General features: G+C 39.0%; 1 long non-coding RNA gene across 1 annotated transcript in view; it reads left to right on the top strand.

Annotated features, from left to right (window-relative positions):
• LOC148146978 (uncharacterized) overlaps positions 1-24969 on the top strand; it is a 60323-nt gene that overhangs the window by 20770 nt on the left and 14584 nt on the right. The window lies entirely within an intron of this gene.

Here is a 24969-nt window from a genome sequence, read left to right as displayed (position 1 = left end):
TAAAATTACATCTACACTCATGAATAGGTATGTTAAATTTATATATCAATTTCATTTGCAAAGCAGTTGATCCTAGATGATATACTCTTTTTATGTATGATGTGCACAAAAATAACACTGAACTCAGGAATTCACAAATGCAGTTACAATGATTCAAAACTATAGGGACATTGTTCCTGCAGGGTAGGTCTTCCACCTATCCTTTTTAATCTACTACAATCCATTTTCATGGTGTGAATGTCAGAAATGAACTCCCACTGAAGACCAGAGCCTGGGAAATTCAACAGGTAGGTAATTGGATGTGGGCTGAAGGTAGTGTACACTGCAGTTTAATTTTACTTCCCATCACTAGCTAGTTAACATGTTTTCTCAGATGTACTTTTGTCCTGTTTACTACAAATGCAAACTGATTGAATATAAAATGTTAAGTGTGTAAAAATAATATCTAAATATATACCTTGTTATAGCAAAATATACAGAAACTGGAAATCTGAAATGCCAGCACTCAGCAGTACAAATCGGATATATGGAAAGAGAGAAATAGAGTTAGTATATTTCTAACATTTTCTGTTTTTTATGTAAACATGATGCTCAAGAGCTTCATGCAAACAGATTAATCAGTATATTACTTTAGGAACTTATCTCTTAATTGCCTACTTACCTTACTATACTATTGTCTGCTGGTAGCCAGATTTTGGCACAGAACATAATGTAAATGAGGCTTTGACTGCTGCTTACAGAGGTTGCATTATCTTGGCAGCACCTGTAAACACTGCCTAGTATTTTGCTGGCTGATTTTTCTTCTTGCCTGACAGTATGCTAAATCATCACTCCATGTACTCTTGTTTTTGTGCTAGTATAAATTTACCTCAAGAATAATTTAAAAACTGGTAATCAGAAAGCAGAATGGGATTTGTGGCTTTTGCAGATTTACCAACTTTATGACTGATTTATTTGTTGTTGGAGCTTGGAAAATAAATGGAGTAGAATAAAATAAATGCCTACCACCTACTCTGTTTACCCACCTCTCGGGTTTTGGGTTGTTGCACAACTGTTTCGTATAAATACAACTCTGCAACAAAATTGCACTACAAAAAAAGAAGAAAGTTTCATGGTGTAATGGTACTATTCCTCCCTGCAGGCAGGAAATTCTGGGTTTAAATCCCACCTGTGTCATATGAACTGTATCATATCATGTTTGAACAGATTAATATGTGAGGTGGGGGAAGCTGTAAGCACAAAACAAATTGAATTAAATTGCATTAACTGGACATGTTACCATGAACCCAAAACATTTACTGTATTAAAACCTTGGGGTTAAGATCACAGAATAACTTTATTCTCTGAAACTCCTCATCCAGAAATTCACTGGAGCACTAAATATATAAAAAAAATTTGGAATTTGGATTTTTTAAAAGTCCAGCTTTGGAATCCATTAGTGGAAATATTGACCCCAAGTGCTCATGGGATTTAAAAATAATCTTTATGGTATATACAGTAGGCATACAATACATCTTCACATCTATTTAATAAATGCGCATTTGCATGTTGCAAGACACCTGTCTCAGAAGTCATAAATTTTAACTTGGTTCTAAATTTTATTTCAGTGCAAGTGATTTTCAGGGTTTGGGAAATGGAAGCAAGTCTCAGTTGTAGTTCAGGAGGGTATTTCGACTTCTTGTGATTCCATTTGAATGAAAGGTTATCTCTTGCCATTGCCCTCTTGTCAAATGTTTGATGGAAGGTCTTTTTACCTTTTTTAAAATTTTGTAGACTTCAAGCTGACAAAATCAAATGGGAAAGTTCCTTAAGTGTGTAAGTGGGCTCACAGTAGATTTATGTTGACCTGACCATTTTTAGGACACTTTTATTACCCGTACTTTCTGATTGGTCAAATTGTTGTTTTTGCAGCAAAGGTGAAAGTTGAGTAATGGGACCTTATGGATATCTCTTTGTACAGAGTTTAAAGGAATTGCCTAGGACATTTAAGATTCTGATGGGCAAATCCTCTTTCCTTTGAATCCTCCAAAAATATCCATTGAAATTGGAGGATTCAGTATGTTCTGCTGTAGTTATGTAAGTAGTTAAATATGTAGACAAACTCCTAGTTAACTATTAAACTGATGTCCTAACTTACCACCATTCAATTATATGTTCCCTTGACCCCACACACCCTCAGACTCTTACACGACAAATCCCTCTACCCCCTGCAACCCAAAAACTGACCACTTTACACGACTCTCTGGACTCCTGTGAAAAGTGGTGTCATGATTTGCGTTTCCCTAACTACCCTGCTCTATTTGGGACCTTTCAGATTTAAGATACAACTTCATATTTCTGAAGGAGCCCTGATCATAATGTGCAAGTGTGTGGATCTATAAAGACAGCACTAACTACTAAGAAAAGAATACTGAATTATTTTTGATCAGAAGAAAATATTTCAAGACAAAAGAAATTTCTAAGATTTCCTTAATTAAAAGAAAGGAAAAGAAACAAAATGGCTGAAGTGCAGTTTTGAGCTGGAACATAAAATCAATGTATTGCCATCCAAAAGCTATGGCTAGAATACTTTGTTCCTGTCTGTCAGCGTGTAAGTAAAATTTCTCAGAACAGCAGTTGCAAAATTTGTGTTCTAATAGAAGAAGCCGCTGTTAATCTTTACCCACACAATTAAGACACTTCTTTTATGACAGTTTTCAAAATTTTTATGGCAGACTCATGGAAATTGGAAATTTGATAATAGACTGAGCATTCATGACATACTTAATGAATTACAACTGTTCAAACATTATGTGCTGTCTATTTTACTGATCTACCTGAGGAAACAAAAACCTCTAAAAATCTTGCTTGCCACTGGCAAGAGGATCTTCCTAGACTTAACACATCCAACCTTTGCATGGATGATCAGAAAATTCAGAAAAGCCTGAAAGATTGTTGAAGCCCCACTCAAGGTAAAAAAAAAACTTCAGCATTAACAGACTTCACCTGATGTCATACAGACAGCAACTCCAAGAGCCCATAGACCAGTTTGTCAGAAATGTCACAGCGAATGGCATAAGTCTCACTTTTCTGAATTGTCAAGAGGGGTACTTTGAGTTATTCATGACTGCCTTCCTAAATTATTTAGGAAGGATCTTTTTGTAAAGAAAAAGAGCTTTGTTATTTGTTCATTGCCTTGAGGGTGGGCGCTAATATGAAACCATAGCAGTAGGCTAACAACATTACATGTTTTAGGTGCAGCTAACACTGTGTTGCTATGGCCAACCAAACCAAAAAAAATTGTATAAGCTATGGATTACCATATTTAACCAAATATTGTCCACCTTTTCTTTATGTCTGTAAAACATTGGGCATTAAGTGACAATGGGTGACCATATGCAGAAAATCTGCTCCAAAGGCTAAACCAGACCCCAAAACAAAACACAGGTATCCAACACGATGGTGCTAACACTGACAACAGGGAAAGCTGATGACAAAGTGACACTACTTGCTGTCACTCCTCCCAGGCAAGCACGTGCCCACTTTGTTCTTTTATGGACTAAAAATCTGAGTACACTGAAGTTCAGAATATAGTCACTGCGGCTTTTGGAAGAGAATTCCAGAGATTATGTACCATGTACAGAATGCACAGCAGTAACAAGGATAGTAAATGCATGAGAATGCCATCGCCTGCATTTATCTCTTCAACCCATACACTATCCTGGATTGGAACTGTATCGCTGCACTTTTGTTATTGCCAGGTCAAAATCTTGAAACTCTCCCTACAACAGTACTGTGGGTATCTCTACACCCCAAGGACTGTAGCAGCTTAAGAAGGCAGCTCACTACTACCTTTTCAATGGCAATTAGGGATGGGTAATGAATGCTGGCTTAGCCAGCAATGCTCATTTGAATGATTAAAAAAACCTAAGAAGCCTGTCACAGAAGAAAATTCATCTTGCCTTTGCACTAACTGATCGAACCCTTTTTTTTAAAACTCCTTTTCTGTATTCCCACACTAGGGGAAAGATCCTCATAGCCTGTCAAGCCACCTCAGAATTTTATATCAATTTGCAATAAAAATGTGCAATGCTATAAAGATTAGTGGTAACCCAGAAGAGTGGGAACATTTTGGAAACCAACAAAGGAAAAAAGTAATAAATATGGACAAACTGGAGTATGAAAGTAAACTTACTGTCAATGAACATAAAACAATAATAAAGATAATAATTAAGACTTTCACAACATATTGTCATGGTCTAGTATGCTATGAGCTTTCACAGTCTACTAAAATGGCCACTGCAAACTGTGTGATATTTGGCATTCTAATTTCCAGATAGTCGCAAGTCCTAAGCAAACAACTAAATAATATTCATAGCAGTATGGGAATTCCATCTCCCTTTGTTCAAGGATGAATCATCAACAAGAGACCAATAGCATTCTATTTGGTTCATCTTTCTGTTTCATTGGAAAGAAGATGCATCAAAACTACATGTGATAGATGAAGTTGAAAGAATCCCATTGATACTTCATTGTTTTATGGCAGTTTCCCTTGTCCAAACTAGAATGGGTGTATCCCAGGGCATCAAGGGACAGCGCAGAATGCGTAATCAATCCCACCACCTTACTTAAGGAACTTTGGACTTTGACAGGTCACACAATGATGATAACATCTTGTTGTCTGCTTTAAGTAAACTACAGACGAAGCTGTTATGTAGAGACAGACTTCTATCATGGCCCCATCAAACGAGCTACAATCAATTAAACAGTCAAAATAATTGATGACAATACCCTGCAATTGGAAGAGGAGTTCTCCTCATTCAATTGTAACATTGTGTTTACCTGGGAACCAACATCTTAGAAATTCAGTGCTAAAGATGCTCAGCTTAATAAAGATCTTCTGCTATACAAGATCTTCACATCAAAAGCATCAAATCATCTAAGAGACTGCACGTCTTCCACAAAAGAGAGACTGAGACAAGAATATAATGTAATTGTATTGTTTATCTTTATCTTTATGTAATATTTGTTTGTGATACTGTGTGAGAAATGTTATTTTTGAAACATCTGTGAGAGTTGTAAAATAAAGGTTATTTAGTCATAAACAACTTGTTGCTGCAACATTTATGTTTTGGTGATGGGTAAGGAAACATGCACTTTTTGCACATACACATAACGAGCAATTAAAAGGAATACATTTCTGTGACAAATGAAAAGGATAAATGGAGTTAAACAATGGTCTTTTAGAGGATGCTAAGAAATTAATAATAGGAAACAAGACAGCAGAGACTTTGAACAATTATATTGTATTTTGTAATACACAAGGGTAGACACAGAAACCATCCCAACAATAGTGGAAAATCAAGAGTCAAACATGATGAAAGAACTTTACGCAATCACGACACCAGAGAAGATGGGCTAGGAAAACTAATGAGACTAAAGTGTAACAGGTTCCCTGAATGTGACTGCCAACATCCTGGGATCCTAGCCGCAGTGTGCAGAGCTAGCATTGATTGCAATCTTTCAAAACACCATAGATTCTGGGAAGATCCCAGCAAACTGTAATCATAAATTTCACAGCAATATTCAAGAAAGGGCAGAGACAGTGAATAAAAACTATAGGCTAATTAGTCTAATCGTCATTTGGAAAATACTAGAAACTATTATCAAGATCATCATAGCAGAACATATAGAAAATCAGAATACAATCAATGAGAATCAACATGGATTTGATAAAGGGAAATCACGTTTAATTAATTTATTAAACTTTTTTTGGAAGGGTGGGAAAAAAGGAAGCAGTAGATGTTGGGCATTTGGTTTTCCAAAAGGCTTTCAATAACACGTCATGCAAAAGGTTACATTCCAAGATAGAAGCTCAGTTCTCAAGAAGACTTGAAACACTAAATTTTCTTTATTATTCCATAGATATGGCCATACTTGCTAACTATTTCCAGCACTTCCTGTTTTTATTGTGCTCTGTCGAATTGTAGTCTTTACCCATACAATTCCACCATGCCAATTCACCTTCTGCCAATCAAACCCACGTGGAAACTCCCTTTACATTAATATCAAGACAAGTATCACTTTTTTTCTCGTTATTCTATTAAGCTTCTGTTGTGTTATTATGTTTCTAGCTGTAATACTGTTTGGCACATCAAGTTCTTTTTTTTAGGTTAGCAAATATATTAAATTGTAAATGTGATGATCTTTTCTATGTGCTTTATATTCCACTATTTGACCTCACATTGTTACTTAATTAAGTAAGAGACTTATGCTGTGCAGCATGTACATTGCATTCCAGCTATCCTAAATCCTTCCTTGGTTGATCTTGCCATTCAGCCATAAATTCAGATGCCCTCTCTTTAAGAGATATAGTCTGCCTCATGTAAATTGAGAAGGTGGCAAGCAAACTTCTTTCGCCAACTTGAACTTCAGCCACTTCCCCTAATCCTGCCGCATCTCATCTTGGTTGAACCACATATGTAATGCTGTTACCTCTTTCAGCAACCATTGAATGAGATGGGAGTGACAGCCCTTGACACTAAAACCATATTCAACCATGTGTGTCATTAAGGAACCCTAACAAAACTGGAATCAGTGGGCAAATGGGGGCAAATTCTCCACTGGAAGATGGCTGTGGTTGTTGGAGGCCAGTCATCTGAACTCCAGGACATTTCTGCAGGAATCTTTCATGGTAATTTCGTAGGCCAACCATCCTCAGCTGCTGCATCAATGACCTTTTCTCCATCGGAAAGTCAAAAGTGGCCATGTTTGCCGATGATTGCACAATGTTCGGCATCATTCACAACTCCTCATATATTGAAGCAGTCTGTGCTCACATTCTACAAGATCTGGACAATGTCCAGGTTTGGGCTGACAAGTGACAAGTAATATTCACACCACACAAATGGCAGGCAATGAATATCTGCAATAAGCAACAATCTAATCACCACCCCTTGACATTCAATGGTGTTACTATTAATGAGTCCCCTATTATCGACATCTTTGGGGTTACCTTTGCCCAAAGCTTAACTGGACTCACAAGAAAAACACATTGGTCTCAAGAACATGTAAAAGGCTATGAATACTGTGGCAAATAATTCACTTCCTGACTCCTCAAAGTCTGTCCACCATACAAGGCACAAGTTAGGAGTGTGACAGCATACTCCCCTCTTGCTTGGATGGGTGCAGCTCCAACACCACTGCAGAAACTTGACACCATTCAGGCAAAGCAGCCCTCTTGACTCGCACAACATCCATAAACATCCATTCTTTCCACCACTGATTTGCAGTGTATACTATCTACGAGATGTGCTGCAGAAATTCACCAAAGATCATTAGACAGCCTCTTCAAAACCCACAACCAATTCCATCTAGTAGGACAACAGAAGCAGATACATGGGAACACTACCACTTTCAAGTTCCATTCCAAGTCACTCACCATCCTGACTTGGAAATACACTGTCATTCCTTCAATGTTGCTGGGTCAAAATTCTGAAATTCCTTTCCAAAGAGCATTTTGGGTTAACCTCATGGACAGAAGAAGTTTAAGAAGGCAGCTTACCACCACCTTCTCAAGGGCAACTAGCCTTGGGCAATAAATGATGGCCAGCCAGCAATACCCACATCCCATGAGTGAATTTTATGAAGCCCCCCATCTTTTGTGACTTTTTCCTCAAATCTCTTCACCATACATCTTCTTTCCTACCTTTCAAAGCTTTCAAATAAACTCATCCAGTGACTAAATCCATTCCCTTTGTTCTTTCCTTCCTGATTTGTTGTTTGTGCTTTTCACTTCCTGTAAAATATTTTGAATTTTTTTTCAGTGTGGGACCACTATATAATTGCTGGTTGTTGGTGTTGTTACTTAATTTCCCAAGGAGACTGAACAACTAAAATAACAATTCCAAATAAAACTAAAAATGCAATGAAAATAAACATTGCAGATATGTTGATGGAACATTATTTGAGAATTGCACGGTTAAATGTGTCTCTGATTAAAACAAGATTAGAGCTATGTGCTTATATTTTCCCCTTAGTGAGTTTATTGATGAAATAGCACTACCCTTTAGTTGTGCTGGTCATGTTCCTTCCAGAACTGGCTCAGTTTTTCTCATTTCATATTTATTACATATTTATGGTGAACACATGGTAAATGAAATGCTGTTAGCATTTTCTATGAACATTCTGCCTTGATGCAAGCATTTCATGAAGGAAAGTCCAGTTTTGATAAAGCTGACCAGCCTGTGGCAGTCATTTTGGGCAGAAATTTTAGTTTGACATGGGATTGGGAATGGTTGGAAATAGTGTTCTATTTAAAAAAAACAGTTAGTGAAGGGAGTGGGTCTGACCTGCATCTTACGTTTGCTTACAGAGGGGAATATTTCAAGCATATACTTTTTCTACCAGAACCACATTCCAGATTGTGGGCACCATGGTGGCACAGTGGTTAGCACTGCTGCCTCACAGCGCCAGAGACCTGGGTTCAATTTCCGACTCAGGAGACTGACTGTGTGGAGTTTGCACATTCTCCCCGTGTCTGCGTGGGTTTCCTCCGGGTGCTCCGGTTTCCTCCCACAGTCCAAAGATGTGCTAAATTGCCCATAGTGTTAGGTAAAGAGGTAAATGTAGGGGAATGGGTGGTTTGCGCTTCGGCGGGTCGATGTGGACTTGTTGGGCTGAAGAGCCTGTTTCCACACTGTAAGTAATCTAATCTAAAAAAAAATTCTGTGAGTTCCTGTTTTTGTACGCTCAAGTAAGAACCCAATAATGTTGTCTATATGCATATAATGAAGCTCAATTGATTTACAGTTAACAGACTAATACATTATTTTATGCTACTGGCTTGCATGCCCATTTACTGACACCATGCCTCCATAAGTTATTTTAGGGGAAATCCAGGTCATAGGCAATCTACCATTCCTGATGAAGGGTTTTTGACCGAACCGTCAATTTTCCTGCTCCTCTGATGCTGCCTGACCTGCTGTGCTTTTCCAGCACCACTCTAATCTCTTGACTCTAATCTCCAGTATCTGCAGTACCCACTTCTGACTAATCTATCAACTGATATAATTAAAAGATCAATGGATCAGAGGGTGACGAGAATTTCTCAGTTAGTCTGTAGACCCCTCATAGTGTTAACAGTGTGGCAGCTCTCAGGACTGTCTCTGCACCAGACTACTTGGCCACAGCTTTAGCCACAGGCTGCCTAGTGGAAGTGTTTTTCCTCCATAGTAGTGGGTTCAGATTTTTTAAAGTTGCTGAGAGGGCGTTTACACCTTAAACCGCCTTTAACTGAAAACATGCATCTTAAATATTTTCAGTTGTACAAGAGTAATCTGCGTGAATTAAAAAATGACATCTTTTAAATTAAAAATTTCCCCTGGCTTCCAACTTTTAAATACAAATAAGATGAATTATACTGCTATTTTGAAAATTCTTAAGGAACAACCTTGTTTCAGAAAAAAACCTCTTCAGCTGATAACAATGGTTTTTAGTGATGCAATTGTCACTTGTTTATTAAATATAATTATTTAAACCCACTTTCAGCTACCCTTCTTCTATGGGACTAAATTAATTTCTGGAGCCGGATACTAGCTGTATTTTCCTTGGAACATGACTCAGATTGTTCTTGTGATTCTCTGGTCCTTACAAGGTTTTTAATGCATTTCCTTCAACCTGGTTTGAGATTATTAATGCTTCTAAAGACTTTCCAGCTCTGAGCTACTGTTGCTTAAAGAATTGACTGGATCAGTGTTCCTTTTTAAAAACGGCTGAAGAATTTTCCACTTCCTTCTTTACAGATTTCTGTGGATTCTTTACCTTTATGACGATTTCTTCACATTTTAAGGAATCTACACCACTGTGCACTATGTCTTACAAGTCTTTCCAGACCAATTGTCTTATTATGACCTTGATCCCTATGAGCTTCAGCTGAAATTCACCAAGTCACCTCAAAATCTCATGGCATTGTAGGAGAAATAGAGCATTATGATTGCAAACGTACATGAGAGACATAATGGCTTTAAATCAATAAGAAGGTTGTCACCTTTATTATCAATGAAATGCTGCTGTCATTAATGGCCTCCATATGGAATACATTGAGGCAAGAAGGGAACAATGCACACTCAATAGTAATTGTGAATAAGAGTTACATAACCACAAGTGACTGAAATGGCACCATTATGGCAGGGGTTTTGTATCTTATTCAGTTGATGATTTCCCTGATTAACCTCATCCATGACTGCCTGGCTGCTGATATAGCTCAGTTATTGCTTTGTGAAGGAAAATCACCATCCTGAAAGTAGGTTAGATTAGATTACTTACAGTGTGGAAACAGGCCCTTTGGCCCAACAAGTCCACATCGACCCGCAACCCACCCAGACGCATTCCCCTACATTTACCCCTTCACCTAACACTACAGGCAATTTAGCATGACCTATTCACCTAACCAGCACATTTTTGGACTGTAGGAGGAAACCCATGCAGACATAGGGAGAATGTGCAAACTCCACACAGAGAGTTGCCTGAGGCAGGAATTGAACCTGGGTCTCTGGCGCTGTGAGGCAACAGTGCTAACCACTGTGCCACCGTGCCACGTTGGAGAGAAGTGGTCAGCCTGTATGAAGGCAGAATTGAGAGTGGCCACCTCCTGACCTGTTAAACCTGGCACCTCTCTGGTGGTTCTCCTGATTTTCTTCTTTCTAATGAAATAAAAGAAGAGGCAGAAATCTAAGGGACAACTCACTAGTCCCTGAAATCACATTGAAGAAAATTTATAAATGTGGCTAAACAGCCTTAAAATAAATATCAACTAGAAAAAAGAGGAGTTTCTTAAAATAATAGATAAATGTAATAAACTTTGAAAAACATCAATCAGAAATATAGGAAGACAAGTTGTCCATTCGGCATCTAAAGCCTGTTCAACCATTCAGTGAGATAATTTAGGTAATCTGTACCTCAACCCCATTACTTCCCTTTGTTCCATTACATTTGCCATCTTTACCTAACAAACATCTGCTCTCCAAACGCTTGAAAGTTTTAATTCAATCAGCATTACCAGCCTTTTGCAGCCCTGATCAGAATCTCCTCTCAAAACGCACATCTCCTTTCTTTTGTAAAAAAAAAAGAAAGACCTGAGTGAGAATCTTATGTGAAATTGTCACTTCTTGAAAATCCAGCCCCTATATTTTTGTCTGAAGTGCTGGCAATGAAAAATGAACTCAGTATTCCAGATAGGGTGTGACCAAGGATCTGTATAATTCAAACTTTTGAATAAATTCCTCACTTTTGAATTCCAATCTCTTTGAGAAAAGGATAATATTTCATTAGGCATCTCATTATATTTTATATTGAAATTAGTGTTTACTAATTTTTTTATCCTTCACAACTTATAACCTTTCAACACTTGCATTTATATTTTTCAGACTCTAAAGTGATTGACCTTGCACTTGTCCCATTGGGATCCATTCTGGGTAACGAACCAGGCCAGGTGTTAGAATTAGAGGTAGGTGAGCACTTTGGGGATAGTGACCATAATTCGGTGATTTTTACTCTCGTGATGGAGAGGGATAAGTGTGTACTACAGGGCAAGAGTTATAGCTGGGGTCAGGGAAATTATGATGCGGTGAGGCATGACTTAGGATGTGTGGCTTGGAAAAGTAGACTCCAAGGCAAGAGTGTAAATGATATGTGGAGCTTGTTCAAGGAGCAACTATTGAGTGTCCTTGATAATTATGTATCTGTCAGGCAGGGAGGAAAGGGTCGTGCGAGGGAGCCGTGGTTTAATAAGGAATTGGAATCCCTTGTTAAATGGAAGAGGGCGGCCTATCTCAAGATGAGACGTGAAGGTTCAATTGGGGCGATTGAGAGTTATAGGTTAGCCAGGAAGGACCTGAAGAGAGAGCTAAGAGCAGCAAGGAGGGGACATGAAAGGTCCTTAGTCGGTAGGATTAGGGAAAACCCTAAGGCTTTCTATAGGTATGTTAGGAATAAAAGAATGACTAGGGTAGGAATAGGTCCAGTCAAGGATAGTAGTGGGAAGTTGCGTGTGGAGGCGGAAGAGATTGGGGAGACACTGAATGAATACTTTTCTTCAGTATTTACTCAGGAACAGGGCATTGTCGTCGATGTGAATACTGAGTCACAAATAAGTAGAATGGATGGCTTTGAGGTATGTAGAGAAGAGGTGTTGGAAATCCTGGAAAAGGTGAAAATAGATAAGTCCCCTGGGCCTGATGGCATTTATCCTAGGATTCTCTGGGAAGCAAGGGAGGAGATTGCAGAACCATTGGCCTTGATTTTTATGTCCTCTTTGTCTACAGGAGTAGTGCCAGAAGACTGGAGGATAGCAAATGTGGTTCCCTTGTTCAAAAAGGGGAGTAGGGATAACCCTAGTAACTATAGGCCGGTGAGTCTCACTTCTGTTGTGGGCAAAGTCTTAGAGAGAATTGTAAGGGATAGGATTTATGCACATCTGGATAGGAATAATGTGATCAAGGATAGTCAGCATGGTTTTGTGAAGGGCAGGTCGTGCCTCACAAACCTTATTGAATTCTTTGAAAAGGTGACAAAGGAGGTTGATGAGGGGAAAGCGGTAGATGTGGTATATATGGATTTTAGTAAGGCATTTGATAAGGTTCCCCATGGTAGGCTACTGCAGAAAATACGGAGATATGGCATTGAGGGTGAGTTGGAGGTTTGGATTAGGAATTGGCTGGATGGAAGAAGACAGAGGGTAGTAGTTGATGGCAAAGTTTCTTCATGGAGTGCCGTCACTAGCGGTGTTCCGCAAGGATCTGTTTTGGGACCATTGCTGTTTGTCATTTTTATAAATGACCTGGAAGAGGGGTTAGAAGGTTGGGTGAGCAAGTTTGCGGATGATACAAAAGTCGGAGGAGTTGTTGACAGTGAGGAAGGATGTGGCAGGTTACAGCAGGATATAGAGAAGCTGCAGAGCTGGGCAGAAAGGTGGCAAATGGAATTCAATGTAGCTAAGTGTGAGGTGATTCACTTTGGGAAGAATAACAAAAAGATGGGGTACTGGGCTAATGGTCGGATACTTGGTAGTGTGGATGAGCAGAGGGATCTTGGTGTCCATGTACACAGATCTCTGAAAGTTGCCACCCAGGTAAATAGTGCGGTGAGGAAGGCATATGGCGTACTGGCTTTTATTGGTAGAGGAATTGAGTTCCGGAGTCCTGAGGTCATGATGCAGTTGTATAAGACTCTGGTGCGGCCGCATCTGGAATATTGTGTGCAGTTTTGGTCGCCATACTATAGGAAGGATGTGGAGGCACTGGAACGGGTGCAGAGGAGGTTTACCAGGATGTTGCCTGGTATGGAAGGAAGATCGTATAAGGAAAGACTGAGACACTTGGGGCTGTTTTCATTAGAGAAAAGAAGGTTTAGGGGTGACTTGATTGAGGTGTACAAGATGATTAGGAGGTTAGATAGGGTTGACAGTGTGAACCTTTTCCCGCGTATGGAGTCGGGTATTACAAGGGGGCATAGCTTTAAATTAAGGGGGGGTAGATATAGGACTGAAGTTTGGGGTAGGTTCTTCACTCAGCGAGTCGTAAGTTCATGGAATGCCCTGCCAGTAGCAGTGGTGGACTCTCCCTCTTTATGGGCATTTAAGCGGGCATTGGATAGGTATATGGAGGATAGTGGGTTAGTATAGGTTAGGTGGGCTTGGATCGGCGCAACATCGAGGGCCAAAAGGCCTGTACTGCGCTGTATTCTTCTATGTTCTATGTTCTATATAGTACAGGTTGCACACTCATTTAATATATCATATCCTTTTATAATATAATACAATAACAGACTACAACACAACGTAGCAAAGAAACAGACCATTTGGCCCACCAAGCCTGCACCAATTGCTAATCCTTATTCAGACACAGTACTTATTACTCACATATGATTTATGTTCCTCTGTTTGCCTCCTGTTCATGTGTCAATCAAGATACATCTTAAATGCTGCTAACATGTCTGCTACCACCACCTCCACTGGCAGTGTGTTTCAGGCACCCACAACCTTCTGTGTGAATGCTTTTCTCTGCACTTCTTCCCTAAACATTCTCGTCTCAACTTGAACCTGCGCCTCTTATGGTTGATCTTTCCACCCTGACTATCCACTCTATCTGTGCCTCTCATAATTTTGTAGACCTCTATCAGGTTGCCCTCAGCCTCTGTCTTTCCAATGAATACAATCCAAGTTTATCCAATTTTCCCTCATAAGTAAATTCTTCCAGACCAGGTAAATTCATGATAAACCTTCTCTACACCCTCTCCAAAGTATCTCCATTCTTCTGGTAGTGTGGCAAGCAGAACTGCACACAATATTCCAAATGTAGCCTAAATAAAGTTTTATACATTTGTAACATAGCTTGCCAACGTTTATATTCGATACCCTAGCTAATGAAGGCAAGCGTGCCTTATGCCTTCTTGACAACCTTATCCACCTGTGTTACCACTTTCAGGGATCTGTGGACCTGTACGCCCTCTGTATGTCAATGCTCCTAAGGGTTCTGCCATTTACTGTATAATTTGCTCCAGAATTTGATCCTCCAAGATGCATCACCATACATTTGTCTGGATTAAACTCTCTCTGCCATTTCTCTGCTCAAATCTGCAATCTATCTATATTCTGCTGTATTTTTTGACAATCTTTCTCACTATCTGCAACTCTGTCAATTTTAGTCTCATCACAAACTTACTAATCAAATCATCCAAATTTTCCTCCAGATCATTTATATACATTACAAACAACAAGGGTCCCAGCACTGATCCCTGCAAAACACCACTGGTTACTGATCTCCATTCTGAAAAGCACCCGATCACCACTACTCTACGCCTTCTATGACAAAGCCAATGTGCATCTCGCCAGCACACCACAGATCCCATGAGGCTCTACCTTTTGTACCAGCTTGCCATGAGGTACCTTATCAAATGCCTTACTAAAGTTCATACACGCAACATCTGCTGTTCTTCCTTCATCAATCATTCTTGTCACCTCCTCAAAAAACTCGATTACATTAGTGAGACATGACCTTCCCCTGTTTATCACGAACAAGTCCATTTACTTACAAATGTGAATAACTCCTGTCTCTCAGTATCTTCTCCAACAGCTTCCCCACCACTGATGTCAGGTTCACCAGCCCATAATTACCTGGATTATCTCTACTTCCCTTCTGAAACAAAGGAACAAAATTAGCCATTATACAGTCCTCTGGAACCTTATGAGAGGCCAAAAAGAATGCAAAGATATCTGTTAAGGCCCCAACTATTTCCTCCCTTGCCTCCCACATTATCCTGGGATAGATCCTATCTGGGCCTGCAGACTTGTCTACCTTAACGCATTTCTAATGCGTTTTACCTTAATAACTCTATTTAGTGTGTTTCCCAACTTAGTGCAACTGCAAACTTTAGACATGTATTTCTCTATTCTTTATATACAAGTCATTACAATATATAGTGAAAAGCTGAGGTTCTGCTTTGCACCTAGGAGGAAGTGAGGACTGCAGATGCTGGAGAGTCAGAATCAAAAAGTGTGGCACTGGAAAAGCACAGCAGGTCAGACAGCATCCGAGGAGCAGGAGAGCAGGCGTTTCAGGCATATGCCCTTCATCAGGAATGTGGAGGTTGACCCTGAAGTGGGAGTGGTCATGCAATCGTTGATGACATTGTATATGACATCACTGGAGGAAGTGACATGAATGGTTGTGGTCATGCGGGCAGAAGTGGTGTGTTTGGTGACGTAGCAGGCAATGTTCATGAAGGTTTCAGTAGCATTCGCATAGCAATCATGGAGGTGGTAGTCCGACGGTGATCACGGAAATGGTCGCCCTGGCGGTGATCGTGGAAGCAGTATGGCAGGATTGTCTACCTGTATATATTTTAATATGATTTATTTTAAATGTGTTTTGATATTGGGTTAGTGACATATGTGTGTTTGAAGTTGATAATTGACTTGGATTTCTACAGCCATGGAAATTACTTCTTCAACTATATTTGAAAGCTTCTTTGGCAGTATTGGGTTTTTGGTTACCTTCAGATGTTTTACAACTACTAGATAATACCACTAGACCATTACCTCCCCCTTCCCCATTGCGTGTGAAAATGGGAAACTACATATCAATAAAGTGCGGTTAGATAATTATGACAAGTAAGTGCATGTAAATAGGCCTTTTTCTGCTAACTGGTGAGATTCTCACCATACTGTTCAACACTTGTTCAACACTGGATTTTTTTTCTCAACTTGGAGAATTTATTTTCTTCTGATATTTTCATATTTCCCCAACTGTCTCACCATTGCCCACATCATTTAGAGGTTGGGAAAGTTCAACCCATTGTTACTAGGAAGGAGACAGGTCTGTCCCCTTCAATATCCTAATTTGTTCTACCTTTCCCATCCAAGTCCTTATGGTATGAGATTTGGTGGAGATTAATGGAGTCTTCAACAAATATAAGGCTGTGGTGGTTGCATCATTGAGAGAGAAATGGATTTTTAAAAAGATTTTAAGTGCATCAAGAGAAGACGGGGAATATGATGTTGAAATACAGGATCAGCCATGATCATATTGAATGGTGGAACAGGCTAGAAGGGCTGAATGATCCACACCTGCTCTTAGTTTCTATCTTTGTTATCCTCTGCAACAATAATGTTTGCAATTATAGGTTGAAATTCAGATCTTATGCTTTGCGGTCTATATAAATGCTCTCCATATTGATTTTAACCAACAGAGCATCAGGAAATGTTAATCTGATAAAGGTTAGAGTGCCGTTTGATATCACTTTTGTGGACATGGTGCCAACTCTCTTGTAAATGACACCTTATGCCACGCAATTTTGGTAAATAAAATCAGAAATTGCTGGAAAACCTCAGCCGGTCTGGCAGCATCTGTGGAGAGAAAGCAGAGTTAACATTTCGGGTCCAAGGACTCTTAACAGAACTTCTGTGAAGTAAAAAAAATCTTGAATTACTTTTTGAACATTTTGAGCATGTTATGAGCTTAAGTAAAGTTGATGTAGATATTTTGAAACGTTGGATGTTCCTGTCTGTCCAATCATTACATCTTTAAATCAACTGATGGACTGGAGCTCTCTGCAGATGTGTAACTATGTAACCATGGTTACGATAGTCAAATTTGTAGCCAGGCAGTATAAATAATGTCTTATAAACTGTGGGTTGTTACTGGAACTCTAAGCCACAGAAGTCTAGGATTACTGTGAAGAATTGTTATCTGGAGCTCAATTAACAGCTACCATACAATGAGTCCAGTTTAGTTGAATGAGCACCTTGGGGTTAATTTCAAAAATCTATGCTCCTGTTGAGCAACAACACCTGTTGGGTATTGACAATGGAACTGAAGGAAGGATCCTCCAAGTGTTTTATACCGATTTACTTTATGAGTTTGTAAAATCTGTTCTTATCTGATACAGCTAATGAAAGTTACATTTTAATTTCATCAATTGCACTTGTATAGTAATCAAGTCTAATGATTACTATAACTTCCTTGAACAGCATGTTTGATATCTGTATATTATTCTGCCAGCAAATTACTGCTGATAAGACATTTTCTCAAGGTTATTATCCGATCAGACCGACCGAGCAAGGAGAAATTACAAGCCACTTTACTTTTACTATTAGTTCAAATCAAATACAGCTTTTCAAATACAAATATCAATTGAAGTTAATTAACACCATAATTCAGTTACTTCCAACACTCCGTGCAGAATTGATCATAATTCAACACTGTTTAATATCTAATTGGCAATCTTACTCAGGCCATAAACATGGCTGAAATGGAATCTAAAACATCACGTGCAAGGTGACTTAATTAGGTGGGATGCAAAATTTTTATTTCCCAAAGGATTGAGATGCAGGGGTAAAGTCAATAGCGAGTTTGTGATGTGCGAAGCATTACACTGTCCTGTGAAGGATTTTTATTTGTGATATATTTGAATTTTATGAATACTCATTAGTAAAACAGATTGTAATAATGTTCTGTCTTCAAAATAAGGTTAATCATGCCTGAAAATCTTGTGTTGCTCAATTCACATTTGCTTAAAATGGTGTGCACCAATCTGCTTTTTTTAGTTATACATATAGTGATTGATTTTCCTTGTTTACGTCCACAGCATAACAAAGAAGAGCAGGACAATGACAACTTTCATGAGTGCGTATGTGTGTGTGTGCGTGTGTGTGGACGTACAGTACAGATCATTCATTACAATGTAAGCAAAAGGAAATGTTCCAAACATCCGTGTAACCATCAATCTGTGCCAACCATGAGTTGTGCTGGTACAATTAGCTCTCTAACTAGAGTAGCTTCCACAACTAATGGACATATACATATGACAAAAATGAAATCAATGTGATGTGAAATATTTACAAGTGAAATTTAAGTGTGACAAAGACCCACGCCACCTTTGTGCTCTAAAGTCTTGTGTTAATGGCAGTGAGTTTGGGCAAGAAAGTTATGACCATGATTTGACCTGGAAGCTCTTTTAGAGTCCACCTGTATTTGCATTGTCAGCTGATGACAGTTTCACCAGTGAAAAGCTCCATCAAGTGCTTAATTACATAAGTTATCCATGAACATCACAGCAATTTAATTTTAATCGTAACAGTTTGGGGAACAGGAGGAAGAGAGTACAAGTGGCAGATAGTGCCAGTTATGACATCAGGAAAGGCACGCTGTCAATAAAATCTTGGCCATAGCGAACACTTCAGCTCTGTGATCTTTCATCAGAACTAAGAACGAATGAAGATGTTATATATTTTGAGTGAGAGGTGAGTGGGGCAGAGACAAAAGGAATGTTTTGTGCTTCTTCAATTAAAGGTACCTCCCTGATGACCAGTTCTATAGGAAATCAGAACCAGATTAGTCTGCCAACAATACTCTTGATGTTTAGTCTGGTTTCCAGCACATCTTATTAATATGACTGTCCTGCTTCCTGCTGTATTAGCAGTAAGAGTAGAGTCAGATTGCCTGTCTGATCACTGTGCTGCTCCTCCTCACACCTCAGGTATATCATTAATTAGAGCTCCTTTGAGCCCTGTGAAGGTCATCTTGAAATTAGCAGAGTAATTTCAAATATGGCTCAGTGGCTGATGCGTAATTCCATTCAAAAACTGATTCTATGAAAAATCATTCCACAGCTGAACCTCATAACATTTCACATCCAATATTTTTGAACTTTGTAAGTAAAAAGGCTCTATAAATTTATACATGCTTCTTGTAGCATTTACAAAATCTTTATACTTCAATTTGTTACAGCTCTTCAGGTCTATCTCCTTTTTCCTTGATTTGGATTTGGTGTTCCAACATTTCTTCCTGAATCATTACTGTCAAAAACAGAATAGCTAGTTAGTCATCTCCTTGCCTCTTGTGGGATGTTACTGTGAACAAAAGAGCTCCTGTATTTGTCTGTATCACAATAGCCTCCATGCTTCAAAGTAACTCATGGTGAAGTACTTTGAGTTGCTTCTAAGAGACATGATAATTTGCTATATAATTTGCAAGTCTTTCTCTCTCTCTTTATTTTAAGACATACTGATTATAGTGTATTGTCTTGTTCCAGATAAATCATAGCTACACTTTGATGCAATGTAATTTTCACTGATCTCCCATTGTAACAATCTATTAAAAATACACCCTACTGTATAATGTAATCATTAAGAGTAATTTGTACACAGATTAAATTCAAATGTGCATTTACTGTTAATGACAATACATCCCTATACACATAAGGCTAGAGGAACCACACTTGAAGAAAAATGGAAAATTTTAGAGAACATTCTCAACTCTAGAACTCTGTGGAAGGCCAGAGAAGTGATTGCTGGGCCCTTTGCTAAGATATTTGTATCATCGATAGTCACAGGTGATGTTCCAGAAGACTTGGTTGGTTAACGTGGTGTCACTATTTGAAAAAGGTAGTAAGGAAAAGCCAGGGAACTATAGAGCAGTGAGCCTGACATCAGTGGTGGGCAAGTTGTTGGAAGGAATCCTGAGGGACAGGACTTACATGTATTTGAAAAGGCAAGGACTGATTAGTGAACAGGGTCTTATTGATTTGTTTTTCAAGAAATAACGAAGAGGGTTGATGAGGGCAGAGAGTGGTGTTTGTGATCTATATGGACTTCAGTAAGGTGTTCGACAAGGTTCCTCATGGCAGACTGGTTAGTAAGGTTGGATCACATGGAATACAGGGAGAACTAGCCATTTGGATACAGAACTGGCTCAAAGGTAGAAGAGAGAGGGTGATGGTGGAGGGTTGCTTTTCAGATTGGAGGGCTGTGACCAGTGGTGATTTGGATGTGAACATAGGAATAAGTTTGCAGATAACACCAAAATTGGAGATGTGTAATGGACAGCAAAAAAGGTTACCTCAGAGTACAACTGGATCTTGTTCCAATAGGCCAAGGAATGGCAGATGGAATTTAATTTAGATAAATGCAAGGTGCTGCATTTTTGAAAAGCAAAACAGAGCTGGACTTGTACACTTAATGGTAAGGTCCTGACAAGTGTTTCTGAACAAAGAGATCTTGGAGTGAGGTTCATAGTTCCTTGAAAGTGGAACCGCAGACAGATTGGATAGTGAAGAAGGCATTTGGTATGCTTTCTGTTATTGGTCAGCGCATTGAGTATAGGAGTTGGGAGGTCATGTTGCGCTGTACAGGACATTGGTTAGGCCACTTTTGGAATACGGTATGCAATTCTCATCTCCATCCTATAGGAAGGATATTGTGAAACCTGAAAGGGTTCAGAAATGATTTACAATGATGTTTCCAGGGTTGGAGGATTTGAGCTATAGGGAGAGGTTGAATAGGCTAGGACTGTTTTCCCAGGAGCATCGGAGGCTGAAGGGTGACCTTACAGAGGTTTATAAAATCATGAGGGGCATGGATAGGGTAAATATATAAGGTCTTTTCCCTGGGGCGGGGGAATCCAGAACTGGAGGGCATAGGTTTGGGGTGAGAGAGAAAAGATTTAAAAGGGGACCTAATGGGCAACTTTTTCACACAGAGGATGGTGCGTGTATGGAATGAGCTGCCAGAGGAAATGTTATGACAATTAAAAGGTATCTGGATGGGTATATGAATAGGAAGGGTTTAGAGGGATATGGGCCATGTACTGGAAAATGGGAATAGATTAATGTAGGATATCTGGTTGGCATGGATGAGTTGGACTGAGGGACCTGTTTCCATGCTGTATATCTTATGACTCTATAACTCTGTAACACGTTGGAAGGTATCGACACATGAACTGGCATCAAACTTAGAAAACCTTGTAACCTTATGTACTTACCAGTAAATTAAGCGTTGTTACAAATTTATAAACTGACATATGGTATGTACGAATTACTCGTAGTATGAAAGAACAATGCTGAAATGCATCCACTGCAAAAGAAAACCAAAGCAGAATGTTGATTACAGCATCGTTATTGATGAGGAAAACCATTTGACCCACCTTAATGTATCTATCTAGAGAAATCCTAATATCACCATATTGTTGCACTGAATTAATATGAATGTGAATATGAATATGATTCCAAGATTCATGCATTCTCTATTGTGCTGAAAGGTTTGATGTAAATTATCATTTTTCCATATGAAGAAAAATCTCTTAAAACGGTCCTAAAAGTGCCCTTCTCTGGCTTTGATCTGTGTCCTCCATTTCAACTGCCAAAAATTGATTTAGTCATAGCTTGGGACAACATTTATTTTACTCTTCACAATTTAGATGATATATAAGATCACTTTTTCACATTTCTATGTTGAAAAGTCCAAATATCTCCAGTTTTTCCTTAATGCTCACATTCCTAACACTGAACTGACAAAGGGTCACTGGCCTCAAATGTTAGTTCTGTTTTTCTATCCACAGATATGACCAGACCTGCTGAGTTTCACTTTCTTTTTTTGTTTTAGATCCACAGTTCTTTGTTTTATTTTACATAAGCTTTGTGATTTTCCTTTTCAATCCTTCCTGTCTTGTGCCAGCAACCAGAACTGATTGCAGTGGTCAAGATACTATTTGGCTGGGGCATCATAAATTGTGATAACTGTGCTACTTTTTTGCTCATGCATCTCAAAGTTCTATAGCCTTTCTTGATTGTTCTGCATAGCATGTCTGGTATTGAATCTGCAATATGAAGAAACAGTTGTAGCTCCAAAAATCAGTGGGTGAAACAAAAAGACTTTTTAAATAAAGCCCCAAATCACCTTTGAGAGTATTTATCAGTCTGCATAACAGTAATCAGAGTGTCGGACAGTGTATAACTCAGAAGGTTAGAGGAAACGGTAATGAAATAAGCCTGAGGGACTTTAATCTTAATATGGAGAGGGCAGACTAAATTGACAAAGTTTTTGGAGGATGAGTCGATGGAATGCAATTAAGACAATTTTCCGGAACATTATATTGAGGAACCAAAATTCAGATAAAGATGTTCTTGAGTTAATAACTGTCTCATTTGATGTTCTTAGTAACTGCATGATACTATGACTCCTATTGATTTCTCCTTTTAACAATATATAGCAATGAAAAAAATACATCTCCTCCTAAAGCAGAACATTATTTTGAGCATTTTTCTCCACCCTGGTTTCTCCGCTTCTCTTCAGAAGTTGGGATATAAGGCTTAAATAAAACCTCCAGTTACATTTCCAATGTGCACTAACTCTAGTTGAATGGCAACACAGTATCATTTAACTTTTTGGCTTTGGATCATTCGCTTATTTTAACTAGTTATTCTGCAAATTTCCCATATACAGAAAGTGTTGTGTGAATTCTGCAAACATGGAATTTACATATTCACTAGATCTTCAATGACTGCTAAACCTTTACAGGGAGCCACCAATTTTTAATTTGGAGTTTGACTAACTGGACAAAGGAGCTGGCAGAATTCCCAGAACAGCCATTTCATCAATCAACTTGTGTCAGTTTCAAATACCAAATATGCAAGGAATATATTTTTCTGTAATGAGGGAAAGTCATAGGAGCTAAATTTAGAAATTTCCTTACTGAATAGGTTGAAGTTAGGATTGCTTCCAAGAAAATAACTAAAAACATTAAATCAAAATACCTTGCTCACTAATTGCAATATTCCCCGCTTGTCTGAGTAAGCACAGTTCCAAAACCACTCAAGAAGCTAGACACCATAAAAGCAGTCTGCATATCTGTCACCATACTCAAAAACATTCATTCCCTTCACGATGATGCTCAATAGCATTAGTGTATACCATCTACAAGATGCACTTCAGAAACTCTCCATGGGTCCTTACACCTCACCTTCCAAATACACAACAACTACCATCTAGAACGCCAGAGGCAGCAGATACACGACAACACCACCACTTCCAAGTCACACACCATCCTGATTTGGAAATAATATCAGTGTCTTCAGTGTTGCTGGGTCAAAATCCTAGAAATTCCAAATTAATGGCTTTATGAATTTATCTGTACCAATTGGATTGCAACAATTTAAGGTAGCAGCTCAACACCACTTTCTCAAGGGCAACTGAGGATGGGAAATAAATGCAAGTCTAGCCTGTGATGTCCACAACCCAGGAATGTATAAAAAGCCTTGAGATTTTATTAGAGGAAATGATTGAGCACAGGAGTTGGGAGTCATGTTGCGGCTGTACAGGACATTGGTTAAGCCACTGTTGGAATATTGCGTGCAATTCTGGTCTCCTTCCTATCGAAAGATGTTGTGAAACTTGAAAGGGTTCAGAAAATATTTACAAGGGTGTTGCCAGGGTTGGAGGATCTGAGCTACAGAAAGAGGCTGAACAGGCTGGGGCTGTTTCCCCTGGAGCGTCGGAGGCTGAGGGGTGACCTTATAGAGGTTTAAAAATTATGAGGGCATGGATAGGGCAAATAGACCAAGTCTTTTCCCTGGGGTACGGGAGTCCAGAACTAGAGGGCATAGGTTTAGGGTGAGAGGGGAAAGATATAAAAGAGACCTACGCGGCAACTTTTTCACGCAGAGAGTGGTACGTGTATGGAATGAGCTGCCAGAAGATGTGGTGGAGGCTGGTACAATTGCAACATTTAAGAGGCATTTGGATGGGTATATGAATAGGAAGGGTTTGGAGGGATATGGCCCGGGTGCTGGCAGGTGGGACTATATTGGGTTGGGATGTTTGGTCGGCATGGACGGGTTGAACTGAAGGGTCTGTTTCCGTGCCGTACATCTCTATGACTCTATGACTCTGGAGTAATGTCAATTTTGGGTCATAGCAAAATGTTGCAAGTATGATCGGTCTGCAGCCAACATCAGAAGAAGTGATCAATCATGTGAATATCATCCATGGGATAAATAAGAAGAAAGTTATCAAAAAAGGGAAAGTGCTAAGCCAGAGATTCCTGCCAAGTTGTCCAAAACAGCACAACCCCAGCTGCAGCTGGACAGCAAACGTCACATTCCATTTAAATCAAATTTCTCTAGGGCTCCCTTTATTTCCCATCCTAATTTCAGAGTTAAATCAAGGCAATACCTTAAATTAAATAAATGGTCATTTCTGCTGTAACATCTAAGTTTTTGACGTATGTCCCTTAATGTTATCGCAGAAGATTAAAGAATCCAACTGGAAGTCCAGATTGCAAAGTTTCTGCTATTTAAGCTAAATTTTCCCAGTAACCCTAACCTTCAATCTCAATTTTTACAACTGTATTTGAAGTTTATTATCACAAATTTGTTTGATTTTTCTGGAAATTTTTGACATGAACACATCTTGTATGATATTTTTCCCAATCTAGTCTGTCATCAATGGGAACTGGAATTGACATTGAGCCCAGATAAAAGTCTCCTCTCTGCTGCCAATAAAAGTCCTATAATAATTCAATTATCTTCTCTTAGTTCTCAGGGGACAAAGTTCACATCACAATGGTCTAGATTTTGCAGAGTGAAACGTGTAGCATCCTCTGGCATCTGAATACTAGATTAGACTTTTACTAGATTACTAGATTAGATTACTAGATT

Source organism: Chiloscyllium plagiosum, unplaced genomic scaffold (genome assembly GCF_037043375.1).
Source record: "Chiloscyllium plagiosum isolate Xiang-an unplaced genomic scaffold, Cpla_swu_hap1 HiC_scaffold_18, whole genome shotgun sequence".
Classification (NCBI taxonomy): Eukaryota; Metazoa; Chordata; class Chondrichthyes; order Orectolobiformes; family Hemiscylliidae; genus Chiloscyllium; species Chiloscyllium plagiosum.
Note: the sequence above shows the minus strand (reverse complement) of the source record. Positions and strands in the feature narration are given on the sequence as shown.